This window comes from Gossypium hirsutum, chromosome A12 (genome assembly GCF_007990345.1).
Source record: "Gossypium hirsutum isolate 1008001.06 chromosome A12, Gossypium_hirsutum_v2.1, whole genome shotgun sequence".
In the NCBI taxonomy this organism is placed as follows: domain Eukaryota; kingdom Viridiplantae; phylum Streptophyta; class Magnoliopsida; order Malvales; family Malvaceae; genus Gossypium; species Gossypium hirsutum.
The window spans coordinates 91,195,180-91,222,591 of NC_053435.1; the positions used below are offsets into that span (position 1 = coordinate 91,195,180).

The 27,412-nt window shown below is 36.4% G+C and overlaps 1 pseudogene; it reads left to right on the forward strand.

The window, feature by feature from the left end:
- LOC107898934 (probable U3 small nucleolar RNA-associated protein 11) overlaps positions 1-27,412 on the forward strand; it is a 38,855-nt pseudogene continuing 11,443 nt past the window's right edge.

Sequence of the window (27,412 nt, forward strand, 5' to 3'; positions counted from 1 at the left end):
GGCTTGTCAAAGACAAACAATAACTATTTATTCTGGAATGTCAAGGAAAGGCGACATCTTTTTTAAGGCATTTAGTGCATTAGTTTTAGAGGGAATGTGCCATGATGAAAGCAAAGTTAGGCGTTAATTTCCATTGATGCTGTGAGTTGCAAGACTATAGAAAGACAGGAAGGGAGTGCCATCTATCCAAATCATGTAGTTGCATTAAAATTATATGCTTCATTCGTGAAGCCCTTTGCATTCCTTTGTAAACAATCGTCGTTTCAAGAAAGGCCCGAATTATATAATGAATATTTTAATTTATTTTAAATTATTTTAAATTTTTAACTTTACTTTATTAATTTTACTTTTTTTCACTTTCGTGCCTTCCTCCCCTTATTCCCAATTCCAGAATCAAAATCCCTAACTCACCTCCACCTCCACCGACAGCACTGCTCACCAGTCACCAGTCACCAGTCACCACATTCATCTCCACCTTCCACCTGCTTCCTCTGTCGTCGGCGCCCACCTGATTTCCTCAACTGAGTCAGGTAAGAAATATCATTTTCACTTTCTTTTTGTTTGGTCACTGAGAAAATGAAGGAAAGTTTTGGTTCTGTTTTATATTCCCCTGCTTTATTCACTCTGTTTAAATACAAAAAATGGGGAGAGGAGATAGCTAAGTGCATGACATAAATAGCATAGAAAGGAAATGGCATGGGTTGAAACATAAGTTCTTTTTTGTAGTTAAATTGATAAGTGAGAATTAATAAAACGATATTTTAAGAAATATGATTTGATTCATGAAAAAGGTTGAAATATGGATAGGTTTTTAAACATCTTTGTTGGTTTGCTGGCTTCTTATACAGCTTCCTTCAGATTCGAAGAAATGGGTAATAAAAACATAAAATGAATAAACAAAAAACACAATACTAAATTATCTTTTGAGATTATATTTATGTTTTTTTGGGGTTTTTAATATTACTTTTAATAATTTTAGGTGTTAAAAGGGTGTTCTGTTCTTTCAATGTATGTTTTTTGGACACTAGCATGATTCAAAAAGTCGCCTCTCTTCATATATATATATGTATATATTTTTCCCTTTATTTTCCCTTCCTCTTACTTTCTTCTTATTCTTCTTCTTTGTGCGCTAATGACTTTTTTATCTGCTTCTGTGTCGGCCAATGAGTAATTTATTGATTGAATCCTTGAAAGAAATTGCACACCCAAAGAAGATTCATCACTGTTTTCCTTCTTTTTTTTCCCCTAGATATCCTCTTTGGGTCTTTATAGGAGGAGAATTTGGAGGAAGTTCTGATTACAGGAACTTTGTGTGTTGTTAGTTGCTCAGAGTTTTTGGGGTTTCTTTATGGGGTCAAAAAGACTGTAAGATTAGTAGAGAACTCTTTTTTTTTGGGTGTGTACGTTTAGTTTCTGGGTTTCTTTTTTCCCTGTTTTTAATGAATCTTAATTTTTGTAGTAAAGTTTTGATGGTGAACTCAAAACATGGTGAATTGAACAGTTGTCTCTTTTCTTTTCTTTTTTTCTCTCTTTTAGTTTCTGATTTTTTTACCATTATTTTATGTTGAAAATTTGCAAAAGTACAAATGTTTGTACCCTTTTTTGGAAGTACTATGGGTAGCAATAAAGAAAAGTAATCAGGAGAGGAATCGGGTGCCTGATTACAGTGTTGCTCAATAATTTGAAGCCATTGTGGGAGAGGATGGAACCAACTAAGGAAAGTAAAGAAATTTTGTTCTTCTGGTTCAATGTTTCCTTTAATGGCTTTTTTTAAGTAATAAAGGAGATCATGGGTGTCGAACTGTATGGCAATATGGTAGAGATGGTTGAAGTACCATAAAAATCATTTTAATTCATTTGGTTGTTTAACAAATCTAAACCTTATTGGGTGTACGAAAGGATAATACGGATGAATACCCCAAGGTTTAAGAATAAGTCCCCCAAAATTCTTGAAAACTTGAATCTGATACTCAAACATCATGTCTCTAGCTTTCTGATGAAAATAATTTCTTTTTACAAGAGTAAAAACTTCTGGAGGATATTCAGGATAGAGATTAGGAGTGACAGTGTAAGGGGTAAGAGAGGTAGATGATGAGGAATAGGGTCGATACATCATAATTGGTCTAGGCCAAAAAATTCTTTTATAGGCGAAGACTTCTAGATTTTCTTTGGGTCTAGAAAGTAGATCAACAAGAACATTTTGCTTTCCAGGTATATGTTTGACATCAAAACTATATTCAGAAAACCATTCTGCCCATATTAAAAGTTGTAGGTGAGGGACAGTTTTCTGTTTGAACTTGAGCATTTGTGGAAATGAAGACATATCCATTTCTACCAAAAAATGATAACCCAGAAGATGGAACTTGAATTTTGCCATACCTTTCTTGACTGCAAGGATCTCTTTGAATGTGGAGTGGTAATGAATTTCTACTTCTGAGAATCTTCCACTCTTGTATCCATAGAGTTGTCTTTTGTCATTTCTTTTTTCAAGAAAGATTGCTCCCCAATATTTATCACTGGCGTCTGTCTGTAGAATTTTTTCTCCATCTGAGGGGATTTGAAGTGGAGGCAAATCCTGGGTAATTTCTTTCAATTTTTGGAGGGCTTTTGTCTGAGAAGAAGACCATGGAGGAGGGTCTTTTTTGAGTAGCTTTTGCAGGGGATTAATATACTTAGAAACTTTAGGGATAAAATCTCTAAGATAATTAACAATCCGAATGAATTGTTGGACCTGCTTGAAAGACAAATCTTTTGAAGGAAATTTGAGGAGTTCTTGAGCAATGTGTGGTCCTAGAGAATATTTTCCTTCTTTGATATCCATTCCGAGAAACTGAATTTCTGATTTGTTGATCTGCATTTTTTTTCTGACAGCATTATCCCATATTTGAAAATAAGGGATTTGAATTCTTCAAGGAGTTATGCATGAGAATCCACATCTTTGCTGTAGAGCAGAATGTCGTCGATGTATACTAAAGCATTTTCCATCAAAGGATGAAAAATCTTTATCATTGCTTTCTGGAATAGAGAATGAGCAATCTTTAATCCAAACGACATGACTTTCCACTGAAAATGTCCATTAGGAATACAAAATCCTGTTTTTGGTCTGTCATCAGGATGAATTCCTAATTGCCAAAAACCTGCCTTGAGATCAAACTTAGAGAAAACTCTTGCTTTGGCTAGACTTGAGAAGAGTAAGTCTTTCTTTGGAAGAGGAAATTTGTCATCTTAGAGGAAATGATTAAGAGGCTGATAATTAATTACCAGTCTTAACTTTTCTCTGATCTGTTCAGATCTTTTATTTACATAAAAGGCTTCACATGCCCATTGAGAATCTGAGGGTTTAGTCAAATCTTGATGCAGTAACTCTTTACATTCCTTTTCTGCTAGCATCAGATGATCTGGATTCATTCCCTGGTGGCTGGCATTTGTTGGATTGATGTCTTCATTTTTCTTGAAAGGGAGTTTAATGAAGAAATCTAGGTTTTTCCACAAAGGGTTTGAGCATTTATTCAGGAATTCAGAATGAGATTCTGCACAAGATTGGGCTTTTAATTCTTGGATAATGTGAAGGATTTTTTTAGGTTAAATGACAATTTTGGGATTCTAACAAAGGGTTGGAAAAGATTTTTGAATCTTACTCCTTCAGGGAGTATTCTAAGATGCTGTGCTTTTTTGTAGAGGTCAAAGCCTACTACAATATCTTTTCCAAGGAGTTTTGATCCCAATACTGTGGTTTTCACACAACAGCTTGGGAAGAATTGGATAGTAATTGGTTTGCTTATCATATGAGTAGCAAAAGAAACATCAGCAGCAGAATCAAAATACCTTATGTGGGGTTTCCACCATTTTGGAGGTAAAATGTCTGCGTTCATGATTGTTTCTGCTGCGCCGGTGTCTATGAAGGCAATTATAGTAATGGGCTTACTATATTTGTCTAAATAGATCTTGACAGGTACATGAGGAACTGGGACTGTGTTAATGGTCCTGTCAATAGTCTGAGTTTTGGCTTATATCATCTGTATATCGGAATAGTCCGATTCTGGTTCTGAAGAATCACAAGCAGGGATGGCACAAATCGTCTTGTCTGATGGTTCATCTTTAATGGAGCAGACAGATTCAATATCATCATTTTCTTGAATCTTTACTCCTGATTGTTTTACTATTTGTGCAATCTTCTTGGCTTGTTTCTTGTTCTTTGGATAATTTTTTGAAAAATGTCCCTTTTGGTTACAGATGTAGCAACGGTCAGATTTTGTTGACTTTCTTTTCTTCTTAAGATATCTCCATCGAGGCCTTACTTTCTTCTTCTTGAAGTTGGAAAAGAATAATGTTTTTTTGAAATGTTTCTTTTTCTTTGTGCGGCAATCACACAGATGGTCCTTTGGGCATTTGTACTTCAAGTGGGAATCATCGCAGGCTCTATCAATTCTTTTGTCACCATGGAGATAATCTTTGAAAATCATTCTTCTGGTGCAGATATCTTCTAGAGCAACAAAGACTTCTTGTTGGAGTTCTCCAACAGTGATCTGAAGAATATCTTTGTTCTGTGTCTGGAGGGCTTGATTAACTGCAACTTGGATTGGATTTGGAAGAGATGAGAGGATAACTGGCTTGAGATTTGGATTTAGTCCCAAAGCATAATATAGCTTGGTCATTATTTTGAAATGTTTCTCCAAATCTCTCTTGACATACGAATAACATTTTCTTTTGTAGAATTCCCTTCTTTTTAATGTCAGCAAATCTTGAGGGTTTTCCACAAAATGTTGATGTATGATTCTGATTGGCTGGGCCAGATCTTGAAGAACTAGAAACTGCATTTGGTCATGCTGATTAATGAAATTCCACCAATCTCTCAACATTCCTGTAAATCTGGAGACAAACTCCATAAGAATGTCGTAATTGCCATCTTCTGTAAGCTTGCGAGTTTCTAACCAAGAATGAAATTCTTGAATTCTGTCTGGCCATTTTGCTGGTGGCAAATCATCTATAGTGAAAGTGGTTCTTCCTATGGAAGACTTTGGAATTTGTCTCTGATCTACAGAAGATGATTCTGGCATGTCTTGCATTTCATCATCACTTGGTTCTTCAACTTTAGTTGTTTGAAATGCTTTCTGCAATTCTTCATATTCTGATTCCGTTTTTTCATCCGATGAGTATTCAAACTCTTTAAATGATTCATCTGATGAATCTGAACTTTCTCCTGAATCAGCTTCAGAACATGATTCTGGGTTTTGTATAGTTGAGATCTTAGGAATAGAAGATTTTATATAATCCTTTAAAAATTTTGTTAAAGGATTTTGATCTTCTTGTTGAATCATTAGAGATTTTGAGACTTTCTTTGGAGGAGGAGATTTCGGTGGAGACTCCTCTGAGACTGGTCTTTTTTCCAATTTTTTCTCCATCTGATATGCTTTACTTTCACTGTCTGTTTTGGCTTCTTCAGTAGCCATTTTCTTTTTTTCTGCTTGTTTTTTTATTTCCAGAAAAATTTTATACGTACTTGGTTTGGTATGTTTTGAAACTTCTGGAAAGGTTATTCGTACTCCTTCTACTCAGGGTGGATTCTTCTGTCTAATAGAGGGAAACAATTCAATTGTTTCTACTCTATGAGTTAGTTCAGGGATTTTCCCTGTTTCTTGAAGAGTCTTGATTTGTTCTTTCAATTTTTGAATTTCTTTCTCTTTGTGCAAGATGAGAGAAGAAATCTTGTCTTGGTGCTGCTGGTTGTTTAGCTACTGCGTCCAATCTTTTTTGTAAAAGTTGGATCAGATCTCTGACCATCTTGGTGTTTTCATCTAACTTGGTTTCAACAATTGAGATCTTTGAATCAATTCTTTTTAGAACATGATTCTGAGCAATAGCATTTTCTGTTTGCCAATTGAGAGGAGCTTCTGCAGCACTTATTTTGGACGGTGCACCCGAAATATCAGTCTAAATTTTTGAAGGGATTTTTGGTGTATTAGTATAACTCTTTTCAGAGTATTCTTCAAGGGGTGGGAAATCTTTATCATATGATGCTGTAGGTTGCATCATACACACAGTGGAAATTGGTTTTTGTGGAGCAAGAAAGTCTGGGTTCTTCTTAACCCATTTGTTTATTTTCTTGTAACAAGGCTGAGGAAAAGGTTTTGATTTCTTGAGGATTTTTGCAGGAGACTGAGTGGATAATTTTGGAGGAGGAGGAGAGGGAGGTTTACAAGGTTCAGGTGGAACCTGTCTATTTGGTAAAGATTTGTGGGATGAATAATCAACAAGGTAAATATATTTACCATTATCCTCTCCAAGTGGTCCAATGTCTGGATCTCCATCCATCCACCTTTTGTAAAACTCGTCCTGAGTTGAATTTTTCTTTTTCTTTTTCTTTTTTCTCGGCTTTGATGCAGTTTTGTCCATGCTATCAACCCAAACGGCCAATCTGTCATCTTTGCATAATTCACATGAACAGTTTAAAGCCCAAGGACAATGTCCAGTAACAGGGTCTTTAAACATGTATAAAGGTTTTCCATCTGCGAAAAAACTTTCTATTAGGCTTCTTTTTTGGCCGGGTTCACACAATGGACAACAACAGTCTAGATCATCTTGATCATGAAGTTGTGCTGGTTCTTCGTTTGGTTGTATCATCAACTGGGTTGGGAAAATGTTGGGATTTTTAGAGCTGTGAAGATGACTATGATCAAACTTGATTTCAGTCGTTCCAAGACTTCATTTTCAAGAGATTTATGAATCCAGGATGTAGGAAAAGAACTGAGCTGGGTTGTTTTTCCACATTTGACAGTATTGAGGCTTATAGAAGATTATAATCATAAAACTTTCATAATTACCTCTTGCCTGATTACAGTGTTGCTCAATAATTTGAAGCCGTTGTGGGAGAGGATGGAACCAACTAAGTAAAGAAATTTTATTGTTCTGGTTCCATGTTTCCTGTGATGCCTTTTTTCAAGTAATAAAGGAGATCAGGGGTGTCGAACTGTATGGCAATATGGTAAAGATGGGTGAAGTACCATAAAAACCATTTTAATTCATTTGGTTGTTCAACAAATCTAAACCTTATTGGGTGTATGAAAGGATAATCTGGATGAATACCCCAAGGTTTAAGAATAAGTCCCCCAAAATTCTTAAAAACTTGAATCTGATACTCAAACATCATGTCTTTAGCTTTTTGATGAAAACAGTTTCTTTCTACAAGAGTAAAAACTTCTGGAGGATATTCAGGATGGAGATTAAGAGTGACAGTGTAAGGGGTAGGAGAGGTAGATGATGAGGAATAGGGCCGATACATCATAATTGGTCTAGGCCGAAAATTTTTTTTATAGGCGAAGACTTCTGGATTTTCTTTGGGTCTGGAAAGTAGATCAGCAAGAACATTTTGCTTTCTTGGTATATGTTTGACATCAAAACTATATTCAGAAAACCATTCTGCCCATATTAAGAGTTGTGGGTGAGGGACAGTTTTCTGTTTGAACTTGAGCATTTGTGGAAATGAAGACATCCATTTCTACCAAAAAGTGATAACCCAGCAGATGGAATTTGAAATTTGCCATACCTTTCTTGACTGCAAGGATCTCTTTGAATGTGGAGTGGTAATGAATTCTGCTTCTGATAATCTCCCACTCTTGTATCCACAGAATTGTCTTTTGTCATTTCTTTTTTCAAGCAAGATTGCTCCCCAATATTTATCACTGGCATCTGTCTGTAGAATTCTTTCTCCATCTGAGGGGATTTAAAGTGGAGGCAAATTCTGGGTAATTTCTTTTAATTTTTGGAGGGCTTTTGTCTAGGAAGAAGACCATGGAGGAGGGTCTTTTTTGAGTAGCTTTTGCAGGAGATTAATATACTTAGAAACTTTAGGGATAAAATCTCTAAGATAATTAACAATCCCAATGAATTGTTGGACTTGCTTGAAAGACAAATCTTTTGAAGGAAATTTGAGAAGTTCTTGAGCAATGTGTGGTCCTGGAGAATATTTTCCTTCTTTGATATCCATTTCGAGAAACTGAATTTCTGATTTGTTGATCTGCATTTTTCTTTCTGACAGCATTATCCCATATTTGAAAATAAAGGATTTGAATTCTTCAATGAGTTCTGCATGAGAATCCACATCTTTGCTATAGAGCAGAATGTCGTCAATGTATACTAAAGCATTTTCCATCAAATGATGAAAAATATTTATCATTGCATTCTAGAATAGAAAAGGAGCAGTCTTTAATCCAAACGGCATGACTTTCCACTAAAAATGTCCATTAGGAATACAAAATCCTGTTTTTGGTCTGTCATCAGGATGAATTCCTAATTGCCAAAAACCTGCATTGAGATCAAACTTAGAAAAAACTCTTGCTTTGGCTAGACTTGAGAAGAGTAAGTCTTTCTTTGGTTGAGGAAATTTGTCATCTTGGAGGAAATGATTAAGAGGCTTTTAATTAATTACTGGTCTTAACTTTCCTCTGATTTGTTCAGATCTTTTATTTACATAAAAGGCTTCACATGCCCATTGAGAATCTGAGGGTTCAATCAAATCTTGATGCTGTAACTGTTTACATTCTTTTTCTGCTAGCATCAGATGATCTGGATTCATTCCCTGGTGGCTGGCCTTTGTTGGATTGATGTCTTCATTTTTCTTGAAAGGGAGTTTAATGAAGTAATCTGGGTTTTTCCACAAAGGATTTGAGTATTTATTCAGGAATTCAGAATGAGATTCTGCACAAGATTGGGCTTTTAATTCCTGGATAATGTGAAGGATTTTTTTAGGTTGGATGAAAAAATGTTTTGGGATTCTGTCAAAGGGTTGGAAAAGATTTTTGAATCTTACTCCTTCAGGGAGTATTCTAAGATGCTAGGCTTTTTTGTAGAGGTCAAAGCCTACTAAAATATATTTTCCAGGGAGTTTTGATCCCAATACTGCGGTTTTCACACAACAGCTTGGGAAGAATTGGATAGTAATTAGTTTGCTTATCACATGAGTAGCAAAAGAAACATCAGTAGCAGAATCAAAATACCTTATGTGGGGTTTTCACCATTCTTGAGGTAAAACGTCTGGGTTCATGATGGTTTCTGCTGCGCCGGTGTCTATGAAGGCAATTATAGTAATGGGTTTACTATTGTCTAAATAGATCTTGACAGGTACATGAGGAACTAGGACTGTGTCAATGTTCTGTCAATAGTCTGAGCTTTGGCTTGTATTATCTGTATATCGGAATAGTCCAATTCTGGTTCTGAAGAATCAAAAGCAATGATGGCACAAATCGTCTTGTCTGATGGTTCACCTTCAATGGAGCAGACAGATTCAATATCATCATTTTCTTGAATCTTTACTCTTGATTGTTTTACTATTTGTGCAATCTTCTTGGCTTGTTTTTTGTTCTTTGGATAATGTTTTGAAAAATGTCCCTTCTAGTTACAGATGTAACAACGGTCAGATTTTGTTGACTTTCTTTTCTTCTTAAGATATCTCCATCGAGGTCTTACTTTCTTTCTTCTTCTTGAAGTTGGAAAAGAAGATTGTTTTTTGAAATGTTTCTTCTTCTTTGTGCGACAATTACACAGATGGTCCTTTAGGCATTTGTACTTCAAGTAGGAATCATCGCAGGCTCTATCAATTCTTTTCTCACCATAGAGATAATCTTTGAAAATCATTCTTCTGTTGCAGATATCTTCTAGAGCAACAAAGACTTCTTGTTGGAGTTCTCCAACAGTGATCTGAAGAATATCTTTGTTCTGTGTCTGGAGGGCTTGATTAACTGCAACTTGGATTAGATTTGGAAGAGATGAGAGGATAACTGACTTGAGATTTGGATTTAGTCCCAAAGCACAATATATCTTGGTCATTATTTTGAAATGTTTCTCTAAATCTCTTTTAACATACGAACAACATTTTCTTTTGTAGAATTCCCTTTTTTTTAATTTTAGCAAATCTTGAGGGTTTCCCACAAAATGTTGATGTATGATTCTGATTGGCTAGGCCAGATCTTGAAGAACTAGAAACTGCATTTGGTCATGCTGATTAATGGAATTCCACCAATCTCTCAACATTCCTGTAAATCTGGAGACAAACTCTATAAGAATGTTGTAATTGCTATCTTCAGTAAGCTTGCGAGTTTCTAACCAAGAATGAAATTCTTGAATTCCGTCTGGCCATTTTGGTGGCGGCAAATCATCTATAGTGAAAGTGGTTCTTCCTATGGAAGACTTTGGCATTTGCCTATGATGTGCAGAAGATAAGTCTGGCATGTCTTGCATTTCATCATCATTTGATTTTTCAACTTTAGTTTTTTGAAATGCTTTTTGTAATCCTTCATCTTCTGATTCTATTTTTTCGTCTGATGAGGATTCAGACTCTTTAGATGATTCATCTGATGAATCTGAACTTTCTCCTGAATCAGCTTCAGAACATGATTCTGGGTTTTGTATAGTTGAGATCTTAGGAATAGAAGATTTTGTATAATCCTTTAAAAATTTTGTTAAAGGATTTTGATCTTCTTGCTGAATCATTAGAGATTTCGAGACTTGCTTTGGAGGAGGAGATTTTGGTGGAGATTCCTCTGAGACTGGTATTTTTCCCAGTTTTTTCTCCATCTGATATACTTCAATTTCACTATCTGTTTTGGCTTCTTCAGTAGCCTTTTTCTTCTTTTCTGCTTCTTGTTTTTTGATTTCTAGAAAAATTTCATACGTACTTGGTTTGGTACATTTTGGAACTTCTGGAAAGGTTATTCGTACTCCTTCTGCTAGGGGTGGATTCTTCTGTCTGATAGAGGGAAACAATTCAGTAGAAAGTTCAGATTCATCAGATGAATCATCTAAATAGTCTGAATCCTCATCAGACGAAAAAATAGAATCAGAAGATGAAGAATTGCAGAAAGCATTTTAAACAACTAAAGTTGAAGAACCAAGTGATGATGAAATACAAGACATGCCAGAATCATCTTCTGCACATCAGAGACAAATGCCAAAGTCTTCCATAGGAAGAACCACTTTCACTATAGATGATTTGCCGCCACCAAAATGGCCAGACAGAATTCAAGAATTTTATTAGAACAACAAAATTTCTTTACTTTCCTTAGTTGGTTCCATCCTCTCCCACAATGGCTTCAAATTATTGAGCAACACTGTAATCAGGCAAGAGGTAATTATGGAAGTTATATGATTATAATCTTCTATAAGCCTCAATACTTTGTCAAATGTGAAAAAGCAACCCAACTCAATTCTTTCCCTACATTCTGGATTCATAAATATCTTGAAAATGAAGTCTTCAAATATGATGTTCAATATCGAGAAGTACAAAAGTTTCTCTGCCAGCTCAATAGGATTATTCCATTTGAGATATGGCCACCTCCAGATATTGATGCACCATGGGACACCTGGTCAAAGACACATACACCTCATCATGAAGCAGTCCTAAAAGCTCTCCGTGAATATCATGATGGAATCCTTGACCACACAGAATGTCTCAAGATTACCCGTGGTAATACAGTCAAATCAGTCTTGCTAAGATAGAATTTATGATGAAAAGGAGAAAGCAAAAGACGAAGAAATAACCTGCTGCAGTGAAGATTCCATGGATAGTGCTCAGCTTCCCCATTCAAATGCAAACAGCTGAAAATCACTAGTCAGGAATGTTGCTTTAAATAATTAAAGTATTTTTCTTTATGTCAAATAACGTCTAATATCAGTCCTGCTTTTATTTTATGTATTGTTTACTTTATGCTTTAATGACTGATGCTTATCCAGAATATTGTTTACTATTTTGTTGTATTACATCTTCTTCAGCTATAAAAGGAGGATGTATTCCCATTGAAAAAACCACGAAGAAGTTCTAAATAAAAAAAAATCCAGTGTGTTTTCTCTATTTATGGCTTTCTAAAGATCTTTCCTTTTTTCTAAATTGTCTTCCTCTTAGAAAACTTCAGATGAGTTTACAAAGAATTTACAATAAAGTATGCTCTGTGCTTGCCATATAATGGACCCTGCACATCAGAAATATTGAAATTCTGATCAACTATACTTATATTGATGTGGATAACATATGCCTCTTGAATTAAGGCTTTGTTGCTAAAAGGCAGTGCCTGTTAAATGACCCGTGTGGATGAAGGGTTTAAGTTTTGGCATAGCATACCTGCAATAAACACAAGGATTGCAAGAAAGAAGGAATTGTTGCAGGTATGCTATGCCAAAACTTAAACCCTTCATCCACACGGGTTATTCAACAGGCACTACTTTTTAGCAACAAAGCCTTAATTCAAAAGGCATATGTTATCCACATCAATATAAGTATGGTTGATCATAATTTCAATATTTCTGATGTGTAGGGTCCATTATATGGTAAGCACAGAGCACGCTTTATTGTAAATTCTTTGTAAACTCATCTGAAGTTTTCTAAGAGGAAGATTTAGAGAAAATGAAATATCTTTGGAAAGCCATAAGTAGAGAAAACACACTGGATTTTTTTTATTTAGAACTTTTTCGTGGTTTTTACAATAGGAATACAACCTCCTTTTATAGCTGAAGGAGATGTACAATAAAATAGTAAACAGTATTCTGGATAAGCATTAGTCATTAAAGCATAAAGTAAACAGTACATAAAGTAAAAGCAGGATTGATATTAGACGCTATTTGACATAAAGCAAAATACTTTAATTATTTAAAGCAAGATTCCTGACAAGTGATTTTCAGCTGTTTGCATTTGAATGGGGAAGCTGAGCACTATCCATGAAATCTTCACTGCAGCAGGTTATTTTTTCGTCTTTTATTTTCTCGTTTCCATCATGCAATTCTATCTTAGCAAGACTGATTTACTGTATTGCCACGGGTAATCTTGAGACCATTCTGTGAGGCAGGGATTCCTTCATGATATTCATGGAGAGCTTTTAGGACTGCCTCATGATAAGGTATGTGTGTCCTTGGCCAGGTGTCCCATGGTGCATCAATATCTAGAGGTGGCCATATCTCAAATAGAATAATCCTATTGAGCTGGCAGAGAAACTTTTGTGATTCTCAATATTGAACATCATCTTTGAAGACTTCATTTTCAAGAGATTTATGAATCCAGGATGTAGGGAAGGAATTGAACTGGATTGCTTTTCCACATTTGACAAAGTATTGAGGCTTATAGAAGATTATAATCATATAACTTCCATAATTATCTCTTGTCTAATTATAGTGTAGCTCAATTATTTGAAGCCATTGTGGGAGAGGATGGAACCAACTAGGGAAAGTAAAGAAATTTTGTTGTTCTGATTCAATGTTTCCTCTGATGGCTTTTTTCAAGTAATAAAGGAGATCAGGGGTGTCGAACTGTATGGCAATATGGTAGAGATGGGTGAAGTACCATAAAAACCATTTTAATTCATTTGGTTGTTCAACAAATCTAAACCTTATTGGGTGTATGAAATGATAATCTGGATGAATACCCCAAGGTTTAAGAATAAGTCCCCCAAAATTCTTGAAAACTTGAATTTGATACTCAAACATCATGTCTCTAGCTTTCTGATGAAAACAGTTTCTTTCTACAAGAGTAAAAATTTCTGGAGGATATTCAGGATGGAGATTAGGAGTGACAGTGTAAGGGATAGGAGAGGTAGATGATGAGGAATAGAGTCGATACATCATAATTAGTCTAGGCCAAAAAATTCTTTTATAGGCAAAGACTTCTAGATTTTCTTTGGGTCTGGAAAGTAGATCAGCAAGAACATTTTGCTTTCCTGGTACATGTTTGACATCAAAACTATATTCAGAAAACCATTCTGCCCATCTTAAGAGTTGTGGGTGAGGGACAGTTTTCTGTTTGAACTTGAGCATTTGTGGAAATGAAGACATCCATTTCTACCAAAAAGTGATAACCAGAAGATGGAATTTGAATTGTGCCATACCATTCTTGACTGCAAGGATCTCTTTGAATGTGGAGTGGTAATGAATTTCTATTTCTGAGAATCTCCCATTCTTGTATCCACAGAGTTGTCTTTTGTCATTTCTTTTTTCAAGCAAGATTGCTCCCCAATATTTATCACTGGCATCTGTCTGTAGAATTCATTCTCCATCTGAGGGGATTTGAAGTGGAGGCAAATCTTGGGTAATTTCCTTTAATTTTTGGAGGGCTTTTGTCTGAGAAGAAGACCATGGAGGAGGGTCTTTTTTGAGAAGCTTTTGCAGGGGATTAATATACTTAGAAATTTTAGGGATAAAATCTCTAAGATAATTAACAATCCCAATGAATTGTTGGACTTGCTTGAAAGACTTGCTTTGATAAAGTCTTTAATTAACAAATCTATCAAAGGATGAAAAATCTTTATCATTGCTTTCTGGAATAGAGAAGGAGCAGTCTTTAATCCAAACGGCATGACTTTCCACTGATAATGTCCATTAGGAATACAAAATCTTGTTTTTGGTCTGTCATCAGGATGAATTCTTAATTGCCAAAAACCTGCCTTGAGATCAAACTTAGAGAAAACTTTTGCTTTGGCTAGACTTGAGAAGAGTATGTCTTTCTTTGGAAGAGGAAATTTGTCATCTTAGAGGAAATGATTAATAGGCTGATAATTAATTGCCAATCTTAACTTTCCTCTGATCTGTTTAGATCTTTTACTTAAATAAAATGCTTCATATGCCCATTGAGAATTAGAGGGTTCAATTAAATCTTGATGCTGTAACTCTTTGCATTCTTTTTCTGCTAGCATCAGATGATCTGGATTCATTCCCTAGTGGCTGGCCTTTGTTGGATTGATGTCTTCATTTTTCTTGAAATGGAGTTTAATGAAGAAATCAGGGTTTTTCCACAAAGGGTTTGAGCATTTATTCAGGAATTCAGAATGAGATTCTGCACAAGATTGGGCTTTTAATTCCTGGATAATATGAAGGATTTTTTCAGGTTGGATGACAAAAAGTTTTGGGATTCTGACAAAGTGTTGGAAAAGATTTTTGAATCTTACTCCTTCAGGGAGTATTCTAAGACGCTGGGCTTTTTTTATAGAGGTCAAAGCCTACTATAATATTTTTTCCAGGGAGTTTTGATCCCAATACTGCGGTTTTCACACAACAGCCTGGGAAGAATTTGATAGTAATTGGTTTGCTTATTACATGAGTACCGAAAGAAACATCAGTTGCAGAATCAATATACCTTATGTGGGGTTTCCACCATTCTGGAGGTAAAACGTCTGGGTTCATGATGGTTTCTGCTGCGCCGGTGTCTATGAAGGCAATTATAGTAATGGGCTTACTATTGTCTAAATAGATCTTGACAGGTACATGAGAAACTGGGACTGTGTCAATGGTTCTGTCAATAGTCTGAGCTTTGGCTTGTATCATCTGTATATCAGAATAGTCCGATTCTAGTTCTGAAGAATCACAAGCAGGGATGGCACAAATCATCTTGTCTGATGGTTCATCTTCAATGGAGCAGACAGAGTCAATATCATCATTTTCTTGAATCTTTACTCCTAATTGTTTTACTATTTGTGCAATCTTCTTGGCTTTTTTCTTGTTCTTTGGACAATTTTTTGAAAAATGTCCCTTCTGGTTATAGATGTAGCAACGGTCAGATTTTGTTGACTTTCTTTTCTTCTTAAGATATCTCCATCGAGGCCTTACTTTCTTTCTTCTTCTTAAAGTTGGAAAAGAAAAATGTTTTTTGAAATGTTTCTTCTTCTTTGTGCGGCAATCACACAGATGGTCCTTTGGGCATTTTTACTTCAAGTGGGAATCATCGCAGGCTCTATCAATTCTTTTGTCACCATGGAGATAATCTTTGAATATCATTCTTCTGCTACAGATATCTTCTAGAGCAACAAAGACTTCTTGTTGGAGTTCTCCAACAGTGATTTGGAGAATATCTTTGTTCTGTGTCTGGAGGGCTTGATTAACTGCAACTTGGATTGGATTTGGAAGATATGAGAGGATAACTGGCTTGAGGTTTGGATTTAGTCCCAAAGCATAATATATCTTGGTTATTATTTTGAAATGTTTCTCCAAATCTCTCTTGACATACGAACAATATTTTCTTTTGTAGAATTCTCTTCTTTTTAATGTCAGCAAATCTTGAGAGTTTCCCACAAAATGTTGATGTATGATTCTGATTGGCTGGGCCAGATCTTAAAGAACTAGAAACTACATTTGGTCATGCTGATTAATGGAATTATGATTCTAATTGGCTGGGCCAGATCTTTAAAAACTAGAAACTGTATTTGGTCATGCTGATTAATGGAATTCCACCAATCTCTCAACATTCTTGTAAATCTGGAGACAAACTCCGTAAGAATGTTATAATTGCTATCTTCAGTAAGCTTCCGAGTTTCTAACCAAGAATGAAATTCTTGAATTCTCTCTAGCCATTTTCCTGGCGACAAATCATCTATAGTGAAAGTGGTTCTTCCTATAGAAGACTTTGGCATTTGCCTCTGATGTGCAGAAGATGATTCTGGCATGTCTTACATTTCATCATCACTTGGTTCTTCAACTTTAGTTGTTTGAAATGCTTTCTGCAATTCTTCATCTTCTGATTTTGTTTTTTCGTCTGATGAGGATTCAGACTCTTTAGATGATTCATCTGATGAATCTGAACTTTCTCCTGAATCAGCTTCAGAACATGATTCTGGGTTTTGTATAGTTGAGATCTTAGGAATAGAAGATTTTGTATAATCCTTTAAAAATTTTGTTAAAGGATTTTGATCTTCTTGCTGAATCATTAGAGATTTCAAGACTTGCTTTGGAGGAGGAGATTTTGGTGGAGATTCCTCTGAGACTGGTATTTTTCCCAGTTTTTTCTCCATCTGATATACTTTAATTTCACTGTCTGTTTTGGCTTCTTCAGTAGCCTTTTTCTTCTTTTCTACTTCTTATTTTTTGATTTCTAGTAAAATTTCAAACGTATTTGGTTTGGTACGTTTTGGAACTTTTGGAAAGGTTATTCGTACTCCTTCTGCTGATGGTGGATTCTTCTGTCTGATAGAGGGAAACAATTCAATTGTTTCTGCTCTATGAGTTGGTTCAGGGATTTTCCCTGTTTCTTGGAGAGTCTTATTTTGTTCTCTCAATTTTTGAATTTATTTCTCTCTTTGTGCAAGATGAGAGAAGAAATCTTGTCCTGGTGCTGCTGGTTGTTTAGCTACTGCGTCCAATCTTTTTTGTAAAAGTTGGATCAGATCTCTGACCATCTTGGTGTTATCATCTAACTTGGTTTCAACAATTGAGATATTTGAATCAATTCTTTTTAGAACATGATTCTGAGCAATAACATTTTCTGTTTGCCAATTGAGAGTAGCTTCTACAGCACTTATTTTGGACGGTTCACCCAAAATATCAGTCTAAATTTTTGAATGGATTTTTGGTGCATGAGTATAACTCTTTTCAGAGTATTCTTCAAGAGGTGGGAAATCTTTGTCATATGATGCTGTAGGTTGCATCATACACACAGTGGAAATTGGTTTTTGTGGAGCAAGAAAGTCTGGGTTCTTCTTAACCCATTTGTTTATTTTCTTGTAATAGGGCTGAGGAAAAGGTTTAGATTTCTTGGGGATTTTTACGGGAGACTGAGTGGATGATTTTGGAGGAGGAGGAGAGGGAGGTTTACGAGGTTCAAGTGGAACCTGTCTATTTGGTAAAGATTTGTGGGATGAATAATCAACAAGGTTAACATATTTACCATTATCCTCTCCAAGTGATCCAATGTCTGGATCTCCATCCATCTACCTTTTGTAAAACTCATCTTGAGTTGAATTTTTCTTTTTCTTTTTTCCTGGCTTTGATGCAGTTTTGTCCATGCTATCAACCCAAGTGGCCAGTCTGTCATTTGTGCATAATTCACATGAACAGTTTAAAGCCCAAGGACAATGTCCAGTAACAGGGTCTTTAAACATGTATAAAGGTTTTCCATCTGCGGAAAAAATTTCTATTAGGCTTCTTTTTAGGCCGGGTTCACACAACGGACAACAACAGTCTAGATCATCTTGATCATGAAGTTGTGCTGGTTCTTCGTTTGGTTGTATCATCAACTGGGTTGGGAAAATGTTGGGATTTTTAGAGCTGTGAAGATGACTATGATCAAACTTGATTTCAGTCGTTCCATCTCCCTTTAATGTGATCTGACTTGAGGTGGACTGGATCGGCTAGCTATGCTCAAGAAGTTTTTCATAGCTGGTAATCCATTTTTTTCTGGGAGGAGTTTGATCAATTCCTGTTTTGGGATCTGTCTTAGAACATGAACACAATGAGGCTGGTCATTTGTGTTTACTGAAATGAGTAGAGAGTCATCTGTTTCATGCCTTGAAAGATTGAAGGCATGATCTTGTATTCTGTAGACAATCTGGTAATAAAGGGCGGCAGAGATAGCTGGAGCAACCTGTGGGGCTCCTGCTATTTGGATTTGAACTTTCAAAGCTTTGGTGAGATTGGGATCTGCCAATGCCATTGTGAAATTTGGGAAAAGAGTGACCATTACAAGGCCAGAGTTTAACGTTGCTTCAATTGTAGCAATACATGCATTTTGGTATTCTAAATATCTAGAATCCAAAAGTGCAATTCTTGCAACTACTGGCTTTCCAGCTGTGCCATGATAGTTCAAAGCAAGACGTATTATTATTTTGGCTATTTTATTAAATTAAATAATAATAATATTATTATTTTTACTATTATTGTTTATTATCGTTATTATTATTATTTTATTTTACTATTATTTATATTCATTATTGTTATTATTACTATCATTATTATTTTTACTATTACTATTATTTTCTATAATTATTATTTCTATCATTATTATTATTATTTTCCTATTATTATCATCATCATCATCATCATCATCATTATTATCTTATTATTATTATTATTATTTTTAAAACCATTTCATTCAAAGTTTCCTTATTCATATATTTATTTGCTCATTCTCAATTTAAATTAAAATTTTTCACTAGAATTTTCTTTACTATTTCATTTATTATTCCTTTATTATTTTATTTATTTCATTTTTATTTTGTTTTTGTTCTCATCGTTATTTTCTTATTATATATTTATTTACTCATTTATTCATTTATGTCTTTATATACCTGCAAGTTTATGTTATTCGTTATTATTATTATATTTGCTTTATCATTATTCGCCAAGTACGACCATTTTCGCGTTTTAACCAATTTTTGATTTTAAATGTTACAAAGATTTTATCCCTTTTTTACCCAAACTCATAAAAAAAGATTTTCCAAATAAAGATAATATTTCGTGTTTAGAAATTCAAGAAATCGTGCCCTAACGTGTCGGGTTTTGATTTTTCGCTTGACCAAATAACTAAATATCCTTTCGAAATTCCGTCCATGTTTTCTTAAATTAAAAAACAAGGCAATATTTCGTGTTCGGAAATTCGATAAATCGTGTCCTAACGTGCTGGGTTTCGATTTACCGTTTGGACCAAATAGCCAAATATTATTTTACAATTTTGATGCATGATTTTTGGAAATCATGAGATAATCTTGGTATCGAGGGTTTGAAATGTTGTATCCTAACGTGCTGGATATGATATTTTATTCCTTCGGAACAAGAGAGTTTCAATATCCAATTCAGGTTATCCAAACATTTTTAAAAGAATTGTATTTTAAAATCTTTTCAAATTTTCAACATTAGGACGTTAATTAATTAATAATGTATCAATTTTGGGCGTTACAAGGGTGCTAATCCTTCCTCGTGCATAACCGACTCCCGAACTCATTTTCTAGTTTTTCGTAGACCAAAAACATTGTTTTAATAAACCAAAATGCTGTATTAAAATGATCGATCACAAGGTGACCTGATCACACCTAAACAAAAAGGATTGGTGGCGATTTCATTTTCATTTTTAAAGTCGATCCCCGTTTTTTCAAAATACCAAAATAAAAATGGTTTCGACAGCTTGGCGACTCCGCTGGGGACCAATAAGAGAGTCAAGCTGTAAAATCGATTATTTTTTATCCTTTTGTCGAAGATTGAAAATTTGATTTGAAAAATCATGGTTCTTTTGTCGCATTTGTTTGTGTCATGTCATATGTTTGTTGTGATTCGAGTCTCATAGGATATTCCTGCATTATATTGCATGACTGTTGTGGTCACACCTTTTAAGTGAGAGTGAGAAACTATTTCCTTCGTGAAGTTTTCACCTCTGTGCAGGATAGTAGATTGCTTTCGGGATACATTCGTACCTATGTTTTTGTGAGGTTTTCACCTCCATGCAGCCATAGGAAATGTATTCCCCTGAACTGAACTCGGTCCATATGAGCCTATAATGGGTGAGGATCGAGGAATCTGCCGATTTGGGTACCTCTACCTTAGCACCAAACCTAATGTAGAAATCCCTAAGAGCCCACCCTAGGTAGAACTACGCCAAACCCTAGTGGACATCCAGATAGGTGTTTAATTTTTTTTCATTTGCTTCGAATTTTATTTTTGGTGTATAATACTGACTACTTGTGTTTTATTTTGGCTATGATTGCATGTCATTTCATATTTAAGAGACGTTGATTCACGTTCAATTACTAATTTAGAGAGCTTGTCATGGAGAATGAATTTCTTAATAAAGTGGAAGATAACGCGGCTGTCCGTATATGTTCAGAGAAAACGTAATTAGAGAAAGGGGATAATCTAGCCAAGAGGTACACATCAAAATTATGGGATTTCATCCGTATTAGCGTGACACAGAATGATCTCCGGGAATTGAAAGAGATATGGGTCAATTGGCATGATGAAGTCAAGCAACTATTTTACAGTAATTATGGTGATTTGCCTTACCTACTCGACATCAAGGTGGACAAGCACTTGCTTCGAGCTCTGACTCAATTTTGGAATCCCTCTTATAGTTGTTTTACTTTTGGGAATGTAGATTTGGTGCCTACAGTAGAAGAGTATACAACCCTGCTTCGTTGTCCAAAGATTCAAGCTGACAAGGCCTATTCTAGAGCCGCTAATGTCTCGAATTTCGTAAAGAAATTAATATCACGGGAATCAGTGAACAGTGAGTCATGACTCGTACCAAACAAAAAGGAGGAATCAAATGTATTCCTTGGAAAAGCTTGCGCGACCTCATTTTGGCGCACCCGGATGTGAAGAAAAAGGTCGATATTTTTGCTTTAAACGTTTACGGGCTAACTATTTTCGCTATTATGCTAGGGTATGTAAACGAGGCAGTTTCTGATCTATTTGAACTACTGGATAAGGAACTCATGCCGGTTATCGCGATTTTAGCCGAAACATTCAGATATTTGAATGCATACAGGAGAGTTTGCGAGGGCATATTTATAGGGTGTGCACAGTTGTTGTTAGCTTGGTTTCACGGCCATTTCTGGAAGGTGGATCAAGTTTCTTATTGAGTTTTCTCTGAGAATTAATCTTCGTTAACGGAGATAGCGGCCACGCCCAAGAGAGATGACATATCAGAAGAAAATTGGATCGCGCTCCTTCGAAATCTCTAGGAAAAGGACGTTGAGTGGAGAGCTCATTGGTTGGTTCCTGACGAAATTCTTTACAGATGTGAGAGTTTTGACTGGGTTCCTTTGTCGGGAATTTGGGGAGCCGTTGGGTATGCTCCTTTGCTCGTGCTGAGGCAATACAAATCGAAACAGTTCATACCAACAATGTATGGGCTAGCTCAATGTGAGTTTTCGTATAAGGGGGATAGCTATAAGAAAAAGTTTCAGGAAGTATGTGATTCATGAAGCCAGACTCGCCGAATGAAAAGATTAGCTGTGGATCCGCTGTCGACTCCTGAATATAAGGGGTGGTGGAGTAAAAGAATCAACGACAACATCCCCGTGCCAAGTCAAGAAGGCGCGTCGTCGATGGAAGAATATCTGCAAGTAATCCCCTTCAAGTTAGAGATTATAAAACAAGACTGCGAAAAGAGGAGTTCGGAGTTAGGAAAGAAGATAGAGCAATTGGAGGAGGAAAATATGCATTTGAGGTTAGATGCTGATGTTTAGAAACTCGTGGCTGAGAAGTTGAGAAAAGGAAAAAGGAAGGCCGAAGAGGACTTCGACAGTTTGAAGACTGATTACAAGAAGCTGCGTATGTCGATGAGAATCACCGGATTGGGAAAGATGTCAGAGTAGTGGCAATAAGAAGTCTAAGAAGAAAAGGCTAGAGCTGATCAGTGAGAGAAGATGTTCCATGATACTCGAGCACAAGAAAACACTTTAAAAAGGAGCTTGGTTGAAAGCCAAAATGAGAAGGAGATGTTAGGAGCTCAGGTAGCGGAGTTAGAAAAGGCCTTATATTAGCATCATAGCCGTAACTCTGACATTGAATTAAAGGCCAGCCTGAGCAAGATCGAAGATTTGAAAGGAAAGGTAGAAGAACTCGAGACTGCACTACAGAGCTGTGAACTTCAAATTGAATTCCTTGAGTTGAATAATTAGTAGTGGAAGGAGCAGTTCCGTCGATCACAAGACCAGGTTAGGGATAGGGATTACGTTATGGGTAAGGCTGTGGCTCAGATATGAGTGATGACCAATCATTTACAGACCTTAGCAGTCCAGGCTGACGTGCTATATGTGAAGTACGAGTTAGAGTCGGACCGGGGTCGAGAGCTGGCTTGGCTTCTTGAGAGAGTCAAAATTTTGAGCATCAGGGCAATGCCGTATATATGATCTGTTTTATGTAAAGGATTTTGTTTTTTTAATAAAGTTATTCTAAATGGAATTGGATCAGAATCGACGCCTTTTTAGTTTTGCACTCATCTCATGCATTTGCATTACATTACATCATGTGCATTAAATTTCACAAAAGAACCCTAATTACTTAGAAATCATGTTATAGTTACCCTAGAACATCACTACTACACGGATAAAAACTAAAGCTATAGATCAAAGGTTGGAAAAACTGGAACAAATGCAGAAGAAAATGCAAGATCGGCTGCAAATACAAATGCAAGAGCAACTGGCCAAGATTCAGCAGGATATGAAGGATCAGATGATAGAATAAAAAAAGAGCATGATAGATCATGTTGCTTGGAGGGCCAAGAAAAGGAAAGAGCCCTATGGTCAATTTTGGGGATGACAGTGAAACCTTTATCTATCCGTCAGGTTTTGCCTCAACAAATACCCGAGCACAACCCAATGCATATCCATCTAGGGTGTCCGTCAATATCAGTCCTCGGTATCAGACCGGTGTTTTGACATTAAAAAACTTCCCGACAGGCTCAGGTTTCGGAGACAATCCGAAAAATACCGGTGTCCCTGATCTTGATGACATGGCTTAGATAAAAAGGGCAGGAGCGGAACTCCCAAAGTAATTGGAAGACTGATTCAAATGGCTAGAGGAGAAATTTAAAGCGTTGGAAAGCGTTGATTATCATTGTGGAGTGGATGCTAAAGAGTTAAGCTTGGTCCCAGAATTGGTACTCCCTCCGAAGTTCAAAATGCCGGAGTTTGAAAAATACAACGGAACCAGCTATCCTGAGGCTCACATCACTATGTTTTGTTGGAGGATGACTGGACATGTCAATAATGATCAGTTATTGATTCACTCTTTCCAGGACAGCTTGACTGAGGCTGCAGCCAAATGGTATAATCAGTTGAATCGTACCCAAGTTACATCATGGAGGGATTTAGCATAGGCCTTCATGAAGCAATATGGCCATGTGACGGACATAGCGCCTGACAGGATCATGTTTAGAACATGGAGAAAAAGTCGAGTGAAAGTTTTAGGCAATATGCTCAGAGGTGGAGAGAAGTTGCTACACAAATCCAACCACCGGTGCTGGAAAAAGAAACAACCATGTTCTTCGTTAATACCTTGAAAGCACCTTTTATTATTCATATGCTGGGTAGCACAACTGAGAGTTTCGCAGATATAGTGATGTCGGTGAAATGATAGAGAATGCAATAAGGTATGGAAAGATAGAGGCTGGAGAAAGCACCAAGAGGTTAGCCTCGAAGAAAAAAAATGAAGTCAGTAATTTGAGTATGGGTCATGCAAAACCAATCACGATAAATCAATCAAGAACCATAGCCACGAGCCAGCAAGCCTCGCCAAGACAATAGCCCAATACAAAGCAAAACACGAAGAAACTCCAGTTTACTCCCATTTCAATAACGTATCGGGAGCTGTATAAAAGTTTATTTGATGCACACGTTGTATCCTTTGTCTACTTAAAATCGATGCAACCCCTATACCCCAAGTGGTATGACGCAAGTGGTCAATGTGAATACCATGAGGGAATCTCGGGGCACTCAATAGAGAACTACCTTTCTTTCAAAATGCTAGTCGAAAGGCTCATCAAAATGGGCGTTGTGAAGTTTGACGATGCACCTGGTGTAGGAAATCCGTTACCCAATCATACTGGCAATGGGGTGAATGTGTAACACCCCAAACCCAGCCCAGACGTTACAACCGAATCCGGCGTGTCACATTGAAGTGTTTTTTGAAAACCATGTTTTCATTGAAAACCCTTCTTGATGTTTAGAAACTTTTACCGTTTAAACTTGAATAAAACCTTAGCCTTATTTTTTTCCAAAACGTGATTCATTGTAATAATCAAAGCATTGTTAACAACCTTGTAAAATCTTATGGGAAACTTTGAAAACTTGTAAACCTTTGTAGTGGCAGAAACATGTTATTTTAAAAAACAGTTAAGTATCGAAAAAAATCAAACCTTCTTTGTCATGGCTTAAAGTGAATGGATACTACGCACCAGGTAGGATTCAAGAAAATAGGAGGTGAGTCAATTAGACTGCTTAAGTATCTAGTTCTTCCATGATCCAATCCTAGACATGCATACATCCATTGCCACACTTTAAGCTTATTACTTGTCCACGAACAACAAATTAAGTTTAAGTCTATTTAAAATATTTATTTTCTTTGAAAACATTTACGTTGCGGAAGCTTTGTTCAGTTATCGTGATATTTTAAAAATAAGTAACTTTTATAAAACGCGCCCTAGAGCTAACCAATTTAATAACCCAAAATATTAAAAATAATAAAAAGAGTGGCCTTATTATAACTTTAACCAGAATAAAAATAATCAAAATAATAAATGCGAAACTTATTTTAAAGAAAATAGAAACTTAATCTTCGTGGCTACTCTGAATCCCGCCCAGCTCCAAGTCCACCAACTAGGGCTCACCTGCAAAGATGGGAAAAATGGGGGTGAGTTTGGAAAACTCAGTGTGTAAAGTATCCCAACCAGAGCTCAAATCAGTTCAAGCTTTACTGGGCCTAAGCCATATTCAGAATTTAGTGTTAACTGGCCTTAGCCCATATCAATATTAATCTGGGCCATAGCCCCTTACAGTAACAGAGTATACTGGGCCTAGCCCATATCAGTATTAATCTGGGCCGTAGCCCTATACAAATCGAGATATATTGGGCCTTGCCCATATCAGCACAGTTGGGCCCATTTCAATACAGTCTCATATGATTAATGCATGATAACCCCATCCAACCCTGCACTTGCCTCCTTCCATCCCTACACTTCCTGTGGGGAATAAATCACCCACGCCATCCCTACACTTACAGTGTTAGCACCGGTTGCGGCACTAACTATAATCTGCAGCAAAGCTGCTTATATCAAAATACGTGGCACGGCCACCAGAACGGGTTCTTCCTCCATAACAAAACCCAACCCCATGCAACAGATATACATGTCATGGCATACAACAAACATAATCAAAATATCATGCATTTCAGTCAAAATTAACCCTAGAGGTATAACGGTCATTTTGCACCTAGGAGTAAAATGGTAATTTTCATACTTAGGGGTATTTTAGTAAAATTTTCTATTCTAGAGTTTACATACATATTATAACCATTAACACATTAACAGAAGCACTTACTGAGCGTTTTTATCGAATTGGTCCCGTTAGCCCACTAACCCGTTTTTGGCCCATTAAGTCCAAATATACCGAAGTGCACGAAATTGTGCACTCTGCAATCATACTGCTTGCGATTACCAAAATTAACAACCATACCACCTCACAAGCGCTCGCACGCTCGCAAGTTCACAAATGCCGGTTTTTTAGCTTTTCGGCTTTTGCCGATCTAGTCTATGAGTGGGTGTCGTTTACACACCTGTTTTATGACGATTCGTTGACGAGATCTACGCATGAACTGCCTACAATTGTATTACTACCATGTTAATCTAACTATCAAAAACGAACTACATATTAACTCCTTACCATATTCGGCCAATAACACCTTAGGCATTAGCGATCCTACCTTTGCCGAAGTTAGCGACTAGGTTTAGATCCAATTGTTCCACTTGTCCAAGCCCTTGATCAACAGCCTCTAGATCACACTATTATCAAAATAAAGTAATTATCACAACCCTTAGGGCTATAAACCCAAATCGACAACCTCCCTAACCTTTAGGGGTTTCGACTTTTTCTAAAGTACAAAATAAAGACTAGGTTGGAAAGACTTACCACCGATTCCTTCAATCAACGATTCCTCTTAGTTCCTACTCGATTCTGATGCAGTTCTAAGCCCTCAAATGATAACAAAAGTCGAGCCTTCAGTGATCTTAAAATTTGTCTATGTCCCTATGGCTATGCGTTTTCGGCTTTTTGTAACAGTGAAGAAAAGATGAGGATTTTGTAATGGCTTTGTCGACAGAAACTTGGGGTTTAGAGGACTAGAGAATCGGTCAAGAATGATGAAGAGAAGTAAAAAGATTTGGCTAGGAAAAATCGGCACAGAAGAAAATATAGGCTTTCGGGATTTCGGCTTTTTATGGCAAATGGTTATGAAGGTTTAGAAACGACTGATAAAAGATAGAGATGTACAAGATGATAGGAAGATTCGGCTATAGAGGAAAAAAGAAAAAGATGAGGAGAAAGTAGATGGAGAGAAAAATAAAAGAAAAGAAGAAGGAAAGAAAATGGAAGAAGAGAAAATATCAAAACCCAAAGGAAATATTCTAAAATACCCCAAATATATACTGAAGAAAAAAAAAATCAAAGGGAACAAAAATCAGCAATGGCTAATTTACTCAAATCCAAGAGACTAGCCGAAACAACTCCCAACTACCACCCCATAGTTGGCTTAAATACTTACCCCACCTCTTTCCAATTTGAATTCCATTAAAATTCATTCCTTAATTTTTGCCAAAATTTTAATTTGAATTACACCCAAATTCTTTCCCCGTACAGTAACCTGCTTAATTCAAATTCCAATCAAGGTCTGGGTGTTTCGGTCCAGTTCAAATACCTTCCCCACGTGCAGCAAAAATCCAAACCTTGCGTGCGCGAACTGCAGCTCGAACCCCAAACCTCCGTCAACCTTGTGCCCACACCTGTGCTGCTGGCCACTGCACCAGGCTTCCTTCCTTACTAATATATGGTCGCAATAAATTATAAACCTTACCTGCTTCAGCTCTGGCCCACTTTAAAAATAAAACAAAATTCACCCGCATACGGAATCGAACCTGCGCCCTCTCCATATGTCCAGCATTAAAAAAACCCGCAACTCCTCTTAACCT